Source organism: Ailuropoda melanoleuca, chromosome 14 (assembly GCF_002007445.2).
Source record: "Ailuropoda melanoleuca isolate Jingjing chromosome 14, ASM200744v2, whole genome shotgun sequence".
NCBI classification, from domain to species: domain Eukaryota; kingdom Metazoa; phylum Chordata; class Mammalia; order Carnivora; family Ursidae; genus Ailuropoda; species Ailuropoda melanoleuca.
Genome location: NC_048231.1, coordinates 103,769,495 through 103,777,755, shown reverse-complemented (window position 1 = coordinate 103,777,755; position 8,261 = coordinate 103,769,495). Strand labels below are relative to the sequence as shown.

The following is an 8,261-nucleotide window of genomic DNA, read 5'->3' as shown; positions in this document are numbered from 1 at the left end:
GGACCAGCGCCCTGGGCTCCGGTTCCCTGCGAGTGTGTCCTGAGCCGTGTTGTCGCCGCAGCCGCCGGGGAAGACCTGGCCGTCCCTGCCCCTGAGGTGCTGACTGTCTGCGTGGGGCCAGGGGGACGGTCCCTGACCGGGTAGTGGCCTCTCTGCTTTTGACGCATTGCTGGTGCTCTGACGCGAGAGGAGTGGGCCAGCCCTCCTTCAGTTCGTCCTGGCCCCGAGCTTCGAGGACGTGGTCATCCACAGACCCGCCTCTGGCCGACCATGTGTCCCGGGGCCCTGGCCCCAGGGCTCCGTCCCTCCTGTCGGCCCTCCCACCGGCCCTGAACTTAACCTCTGTCCTTACACTCCCCTTGGGAAGGTCTGAGGTCCACACCCCCCTGCCTCATATCTCCCTGTCCCTGTCTTTGCTGGGGGGCTCCCGGGACAGGCTCTCTGGCTCCTCGTCACCTCCTCGTGCCAGGACTGTGGTGGCTTCCTGTGTCCTTTTGAGTCTGGTGGAAGGTGGTCTTGGCAGTGAGGGCCTTCCTCACGCTCGCCTCCTTTGACTGCCTGTCCCCCAGCCTGTCTCCTGGCCTATTCACCACCCCCTTCCTCGCTGTCTGCTTGGGGGGGTGCGTGTCTCTGCAAGGACGTCTTCACCAGCCCCACCCCCTTGATTTGGAGTCCCCTGTGCCCTCTGTGTGGTCTGTCTGTAGACCAGCCCCCTTCCTGTCCCTGGATCTCCCGGAACCCCGCCTCCAGGTGGACTGTCCTCTGTTTGCCTTTCCCTGGGACTCAGCACGGGTGCGTGTGGCTCCCGCGAGGTCCCCCACGTGTGCTGGTGTGTGGCTGCGATTGGCGCTCTGACCGTGTCTTGTGTAGTGTCCTCCCTCCCACGCAGGGCTTCTCCTCCTGGGACACATTGTGAGCTGACGAGAGGGGCCTGCACTGCAGACCTCGCACTCACGCGGGGCAGGCCGGACTGCGCGCTGGGCGCACCTCCACCGGAGGTCGTCACTGGAGCCCCAAGTGGATGAAGGGCTCTGGCTCGAGTGTCTGTGCTTTTACCGCGTCCTGGATTGGTCCAGAGGTGTCCGGGCCTGGTGGGGGGTGGCGGCGGATACACACAACGTTTGGTGAGCCCTTGGGATGGAGCCTGGGTCTCACAGGGCCCTCATAATGCTCCAGGTAATAAAGTGACTGGCGTGCTCAGTGAGACGGGAATTTCCAGCAGGGCTCGGGTCGCTGGGAGCATGGGAAGCCAGGAGGGCCGTTGGTCCTCTGCGAACGCGGGCCCAGGAGCGCAGGGGTTGGTGTTCCATTCGCCGTCAGTGCCTGTGCTCTTCAAAGGTGGGAGTTGGGTGGTGTGAGCAGAGGACAGTGTGGCCGATGCGGGGGTTTTGCATCTCTTCTTCCTTGTTCACGACTCTGTGTTTCTGGCTCCAGAAGTTTCTTGCTGTCAGCCCTCCGGTGGCCTGTGCCTGCTGCCTGTGTTGCTCACTCCCTTCCATCCCCCCTGTTCTGCAAGGGGACGTCTGAAATGTCCACGTGTGCAGCTCCGCTCTGCTTCTCCCCCAGACAAAGGAAGCATGCACAAGCCCACCCAGACTCTCCGTAACCGTCAGAGGGGCCGAGCACCAAAACCCACCATCCAGCCACCTCCGTGCTGTGTGACATTCAGCAGTGTGTGTGCCCTCTCTGTGTCTGTTTCCTTGTTTGTTATGGGGAGAGGATGGCTGTGGTTACTGCACTGCGGACTGGGGCACATTAAATGTGTGGCACACACAGATGTGTTTGGAACAGCACCTGGCACATGGGAGGCACCATTCCCTGTGTCTCAGCAGCAGCCACCTGGAGGGGCTTCAGGGGAGTGCAGGGAGATCTTGGAGGGAGGCCACTAGGGCCCTGATGTCCCGGAACCAGGGGCAGCTCTGTCTCTTTGGTTGGCTGGATGGCTCCAGGGCATTGTGTACCTTCCTTTGTTTTGGGACTGCTCTCTGCCCCTCACATGCTGGTCTGGTCTTTTTTGATAATTTTGTTTCATTTACTACTTTTTTTTTTTTTTTTTTAGATTTTTATTTATTTATTTTTGAGAGAGAGCGAGCACAAGTTGGGGGCAGAGGCAGAGGGAGAAGCAGACTCCCCACTCATTCACTTATTCTTAAGAGGCAAACACTCGGGGTGCCTGGGTGGCTCAGCGGGTGAAGCGTCTGCCTTCGGCTCGGGTCATGATCTCAGGGTCCTGGGATTGAGCCCCACGTCAGGCTCCCTGCTCAGCGGGTGTCTGTCTGCTTCTCCCTCTGCCTCTCCCCCTGCTTGTGCTCTGTGTCCCTGTCTCTCTCTCAAATGAATAAATAAAATCTTAAAAAAAAAAAAGAGGTAAGCACTATTTTATTTAAAGAAGGCAGACAGCTCTTGTAAAAGCAGATTACTAACGTTTTATTGTAGATGATGTAGGGGGTGTTTGCACGGCTTCCAGGGTAGTGTCCTTTCACTGGAGTCTTGCAGGAATTTCTGGGCGGGCAGGGTTCCCACAGCCCTTTGTGCAGCGTCCCCTGTGCTGGCGTCTTCAGTAGTGTGGGGCGTTTGTCACACCTGGAGGGTGGACATTGGTGCAGCAGTGCCTCTGCACGATGGGCCTTGTCCGCGTCTCTCCACTTTCCCGCTGAGGCCGCCCCTGCCCTCCCAGGACCCCAGGCTGCCTGCAGCTGTGCGGGCCCCGCAGACGTCCCTTGCTGTCCTTGCCCGGGACGCCTGGGGAAGGCCCGGTCGGGTATTCTGTGGAGTGTGCGTCCGTCTGGGGAGGAGGACACGGAGGTGAGAGGCTCTGCTCTGCTCCGCGTCCCTCGTCTTTCATGGCTTTAGTGAGTCTGGGCAAGGCGCCGTCCTTGACATTCCGTCTCCTCCTCCCGCACATCACCGTTGATTCTGGAACGTTCCCCTGTGTGCCGTCTGGAAAGCGGCAGCCTCAGAGTGTTTCTCAGGCAGACATGGCTCCTTGGCCCACGGGGAATGGTAGGTAGAGTTCGTCAAAGGCTGCTTTCTCCTGTGAGTTTCCTGGACTGAAGAATTGCTGCCAAAGAATAAAGTCTTTTCTGTTTCTTCTTCCTTGTTCTGCCCGAGGTGTCCAGAGGCAGGAAATGGTCTCTCAGCGCTCATCGCTCTGAAATGTTGGTTTCAGTTAAGGAAGAACTAAGTCAGAAAACAGTTAGTGCTTCATTTGCAAAACCCAAATGCCAAGGACCTGCTGTGCAACGGTAGTTTGTAGGGGATGGCCCTTCTTGTTCGCTGGGCTCCGGCATCCGGTGCGGGAGCCTCTGGCACCTGGAGATCTCTGGGCCTGGGCCTGTCCTGGGAGTCACCTGATGGTATGGGGGCAGCTGTTGCCCTCCTGGGACACACGGCTGGGGTCACGTCCCTCCGTTCCAGTGCAGTGTCCCCCTCCCCCCCGCAATGGGCTGCTTTTCTACCCTCCACCCCTGTCCCTGCCCCAGTGTCCTGAGGGATCCGTGATACATCTCAGGTCTTAAAAGACACATCACTAAAGGGGGAAAAATAAAAGGAAACCTCTGGACCTCCCTGTAAGTGAAGTGACCAGGCATGGGGACGCAGAGGAAGTCTTGCCAGGCCTGGAGGCTGGCACAGTCCCGCCTAGACCCCATGTCACTGCTGGGCTTTGCACTCCTGGTCCCAGTGACCTGGCACCGCTCGGCCGTCCTCTCGAGGTCCCCAGCTACCGGCGTGTGAGACACGGCCACAGGCTCCAGGAACGTGCCGTGATGCTGTGATGAGCTCCAGGTCCTGTGCCTGGACGTGAAGACACATTGCATGACCATGTGAAGAAAGCCAGCATGAGCTCCGACTTCAGGGGATTTCTCCCTGTCTTTTCCCGTTCTTAGAAACTATGTGTAACTTCGGGTGGAGAAGAAAGACTTCCAGGCACTGCTTACGGTTCCCGCGGCAGAAATATTTTATTTTAGACTCGAAGAGATGTTTGCAGGTGTCATTTAAAGCTCACTGTCACATATGTATGGGATGCCTTTCCGGTTGGGTGAGAACAGCGGCACACGCACTGCAACGCTCAAAAACCCAGGAAGCTGAGATTTAAGTGAAATGCTTCTTCCGATTGGCACAGCCGCCGACTGGACAGGTCAGCGTGGTGGTCACACTCCTCCCCGACCTGAGGGTCTGCTTTGTGAGTTCAGGTCGTGCAGGTGCAGGTGGAGGTGCTGCCCTTCGGATCCGTGGTCCGGACAGAAGACAGAGCCACCCACGGGGCCTGGCGTTCCGTGGCCGGCGGCGTGAGCGGCGTATGGAGCAGAGCACCGCCAGGAGGAAAGCGCCAGGGCCGGTGTTCTGTGGTGACGTGCTGCCGACCCATCCAGGTGCTCAAGGCCGATGCAGTTCGACAGCCTTGCGTGCTGTCCCAGCCGGCCACCGTGCTCAGAGCGGGTGCGAAGCCACCGGCCACCGTGCTCAGAGCGGGCGCGAAGCCGCGGTGTGCCGTGCTGTGAGCTACCGGGAGCTGCCCGAGGGAGCTTTTCTGTCTCTGGAAAACATCTCTGTGCATTTGCAGCAGTTAATTTTTTTCTTAAAAGCAGTAGAAACCTTTCTTATGAGTGCCATCACTTGATTAAAAAACAATAGAAAAAAATAAAAAATAGATAACATTTCAAAAGAAAAAGTGTGATCACTCGAAGCAGGAGCTTTGGAGGAGTTCAGGCTCTGGGGGAGGCCGGGGGCGGGAAGGGGGGCCAGTTGCAGCGCCTTTCCTGGGGGAGGGTAGGAGGGCCTCATTACCTCACTGACTTTGTCGCAGGAAAGTCAAATTTGGGTTGATGAGGATACCTTCCTGTTTAATCCGTTGGACTTGTGTTTTGCCGACCTGGGATTGAGAGCATTTAAGCTAAAACAATAGTTTTCACTTTGACCTTGGCGAGGGGTCGCTTTTCCTGGCATAGCAGGAAAAATGGTAAAAGGCCTTTGATGGTAAATAGGAAAATAAGTCAAAAAGAGCACCTGTTTATCAGGACGTGGGGACCAGAGTGACGTGGAACAAAAGCTCTTGAAGAACTTTCCCTGAGCGTGGGCTGTGTGGGCAGATCTGCGGGGCTCGGGCTTGTGGGGCGGATGCTTTCGTTTTGTTATCTGGGTAAGTGTGGCTCCAAGGACGCCCGGTGTGTGCATGGGAGTGGGACTAACTTTTCGTCCCACGTTTGTGCAGCATCTGCTCTCTGGTGTTTTGGGCGGCGTGCTTGGGGGTGGCAGGCGGCTGCAGGGTCCCTTGTGGGAGGCGCTGCCGCGGGCAGCAAAGCCCTAATGGGGATCAGTGAATTCTGAACTCCTGGACCTTCCTTTCTTCCATCACTTGCGGAGGACACGTCCATCTGTGTCCACAGGGAGAAAGGTTTCGTTTTCATTGGGTTGGTCTGTCAGGAGCAGTTCCTAGTTCCTTCCCTGCCGTGTGCTGGGACACGAGTGGACTCAGGCCTCTGTGGTGTCTGTGTTTTACCTAAAGGCACATTCTAGAAGCTGAAGTGTTAGGCTCGCATTCCTTATAAGGAGATGTATTGTAGTGCAACTCTTCTTTCCTTTTCTCCCAGAGTTGTGTGGATTGTCCTTTGGTTACAGTTGTGAGATGGTTTAAGTTGATTGTTGGAAAGAGCCTCCAAGTTTGGGGAACTGAAGCCCTATGTGAAGTCCCCTCCTGTGGGGACCCCAGCCACAACACCGAAGCCCAGAGAGCTCTTCTGGGACAAAAAACACTTTGAAAGTAAGTTTAAAAGCCCAAAGGAAAATATTAAATTTGATTTTAATCGGAAAGATATTTTGATGCCAAGTAGGGTGGAAAAGGAGAGCTCCATAGGTTTTTATCTCTGGATTTGGGGAAAATCATTTGGCTGGAGTGTCAGAGGAGGGGAGTTTTCTCAGCATCTGCACTGGAGGGATGAGGCCGGGACCNAAAATCATTTGGCTGGAGTGTCAGAGGAGGGGAGTTTTCTCAGCATCTGCACTGGAGGGATGAGGCCGGGACCCTCCCTTTGCAGGTGCAGATTCCCGGGTGAGCCAGAGACTTGCGCAGGTCTGAGCAGCACGTGGGGGCTGCCCAGCCTGAGGTGGGCACTCGGTGACTGCTGACTATCTGACTGCTCAGACCTAGGATGTGGGCCTCGGGACTCCCACAGCAGAAGCCGCTCCTGTGTGGGAACACGGATCAGTGTTGGGTTCCTTGTGATCATTGACACTACTGCGGAATCTTGGAAGTGGGGCTTACGGGGAAGGGACCCTCCCCTTGCTGAGTGCTCCCCAGGCACTGGTCTAAGGACTTTAAGTACGTTTTCTTACTCTGCGTTTGGAATGCAAGACAGAGAAACATCCTCTGAATACATTCCTGGCAACTATAGAAACTGTGTGGCAAATGACTCCCCCCAAATCTCCTTTAAAGCCCAAGACATAGGGTGATCCAGGGCCCCCAAACAGTGTGGTCGCCAGGTGCCCTTGGCTCCCTCGGTGGTGAGGAGGCTGCAGGTGGCCTCGCCTGCTCACCCCCGCGTGCCGTCCTGCTTGTGGTTTGCTGTGGCCCGGAGAGCTGGGGACGCAAAGGCAGATCCCCGAGGACATGGTCAAAGTTAGCCTGTTGCACAGAGAGACGGGGCCTGCTGCTGGTGGGGACAGTTGTCCTGTTAGGAGAGGTGACTCCCTGGTTCTGTGGTCGCTGTAAACCATCACTGATGACTTGAGTTCAGTGGGTTGTAAAAATCAATTCCTGCCTCTTCCAGAAAAACAGAGAGAGCGCGCCAGTCCTCTGTGCAGGCGGTGCTGCTGTGCGGAGCCCCGGCTTCCGGCCCCCGTGTCCGGCAGACCCGCTCACGTGCACAGCCACCCTCTCAGTCCCCGTGGGCCGTGAGCGCCCCTGCCTCCAGCGGGTCCTCGGGGCTGGGGTTTCCGCGGGGAGCCCCCGGTGAGAAGAGGCTCCTCTGGGTGCCGGTGTGCGCGGGACGAGGCTCCGTGCCTGGGAGGTGCGGTGTGTTGCCGGTCTGTGTGCTGGTGAGAAAACCATGAACCTGTAGAACGATGTGACTCAGACGCTCTTCGTGCCCGTTTCTCCTTCCGAGGGCACTTTTCCAGGAGGGCTTGGCCGCGGCGGGGATGAGGCTGCAAGTCGAGCTTTGCGAAACGAGGGGTTATTACGTGCATCCTGGGACAGCTGGCGTGGGCACGTGGGAAGCCTCAGGGTGTCGTGCCCCAGGCCGAGCCTCCCAGTGGGTGAGAAGCTTACTGCCCCAGAAGGGAAGTGATGTTTTCCACGTGTTTCCCAGTGAAGCTGTGTTTTCAGAGCGTGACATTGGCGGGAATTATCCCGTTAGATGGCAAGACTGGGTCCACAAGGTCTCCCGAAAGGAACTGATGTGTGTTTGAAAAAAAAAAAGTTGGTTATTCCAGACCCCTCTCCTCTAGGCCCCACATCAAAGCCTGCGCATCTCTCCTGAAAGCGAAGTTTACTCTTGGTCCTAATTTGGAAAGGTTTCCCTTAGGAGATTTTAGAACTGGCTGGAGGGAACTATCATTACCTAAGAAAGCCAATATGCTATGCTTATCCAAAATGCGGGTAGGTTCAGGTTAGGGAGAAAGAGCTTGACATCGTGGACAGTCCTGTAGCACCTTTCTGAGAACTTTCTCAGCAGGAGGTGAACCTGCGAGGAGTTCAGGTAGACCTTTGTTCTTTGCCACATGCATGTGGTGTAATGTACACTTACCTACGGATGTTTAAAAATAAACGTCTTTTTGTTTGCCGTGTGTGGTGTCTTTCTGGCAGGGCTTCTGAACCCTTCCCGTGAGCCCTGTCAGCTTAATTTAGTGGCCTGACGAATGTGAAGTGCCAGGGTGGTGTTTTCCCTTTCTGCGGCTTGCACTGTTGCACAATTAACAGCCTGCACTGAGTGCACGACTTACCAAGCCTCCTGGCGCTCTGGAACCAGGCATCTTCAGTGCAATAGACCAATTCTGGAAAAAATTTGAAAAACAAAACATAAATAAATATAAAGAAGTCGAAAGCAATTTGCAGTGTGTGTGTGTGTGAGTAGCTTGGTATGATTTTAAGTGTAGAGCTGAGAAGCTGGTATTTGTAATCAGGATTGGAGTCACAACCCCCTCCCCCCCCCCGGAAGACACTGAGCAGCAAGGCGTAAAGCGGTGGGAGATCATTCAGGAAAGGCCTGGGGCTGGATGAAGCCTGGGCCATTTGGTTTGGCACATCTGCCCTCCATCCTTCC

General features: G+C 56.1%; 1 protein-coding gene across 1 annotated transcript in view; it reads left to right on the top strand.

The window, feature by feature from the left end:
• The first annotated feature begins 5,117 nt into the window (after positions 1 to 5,117).
• Positions 5,118 to 8,261, top strand: part of ZNF516 (zinc finger protein 516) — an 85,926-nt gene continuing 82,782 nt past the window's right edge. The window contains exon 1 of the mRNA XM_034643202.1: positions 5,118 to 5,140. The gene's annotated coding sequence lies outside the window, so the exon portion shown is untranslated. The remainder of the gene's footprint in view (positions 5,141 to 8,261) is intronic.